This window comes from Pygoscelis adeliae, unplaced genomic scaffold (assembly GCF_000699105.1).
Source record: "Pygoscelis adeliae isolate BGI_AS28 unplaced genomic scaffold, ASM69910v1 Scaffold315, whole genome shotgun sequence".
Taxonomy (NCBI): Eukaryota; Metazoa; Chordata; class Aves; order Sphenisciformes; family Spheniscidae; genus Pygoscelis; species Pygoscelis adeliae.
In genome coordinates, this window is record NW_008824865.1 from 742,876 (window position 1) to 743,228 (window position 353).

The following is a 353-nucleotide window of genomic DNA, read 5'->3' on the forward strand; positions in this document are numbered from 1 at the left end:
AGGCACCAACGGTAATTCACTTCATGCAACACTTTGTCCTAAACTTGTATCACAAAAACGAGGTGGTGAGGTACAGCTTTGCCGAGGGAGCACCTCTCTCTCTCTGGTAACACTGCTAATGTGAATCAATGGCAAACAGGGAATGGCACAGGTTTTGCAGGTGTCATAAGTTTTAATTAAATGACAAAACCATGAGTCATTTTGAGGGGACTTTGAAACCTTTCATCAGAGGCTTTCTCACAGCACAGTTATTTTTCAGAAAAAAAGTATTTTGTGTGCCAAGATCCTGGTTCAGGAAAGCATTTAATTTCACGTTGGATCAATCCCTGTTCATCCAAACAAGCTGGAGTTCA

At 41.4% G+C, this 353-nt stretch overlaps 1 protein-coding gene across 1 annotated transcript in view; it reads left to right on the top strand.

Moving 5' to 3' along the window:
- Window positions 1-353, top strand: part of LOC103917273 (maltase-glucoamylase, intestinal-like) — a 57,456-nt gene that overhangs the window by 14,502 nt on the left and 42,601 nt on the right. The window lies entirely within an intron of this gene.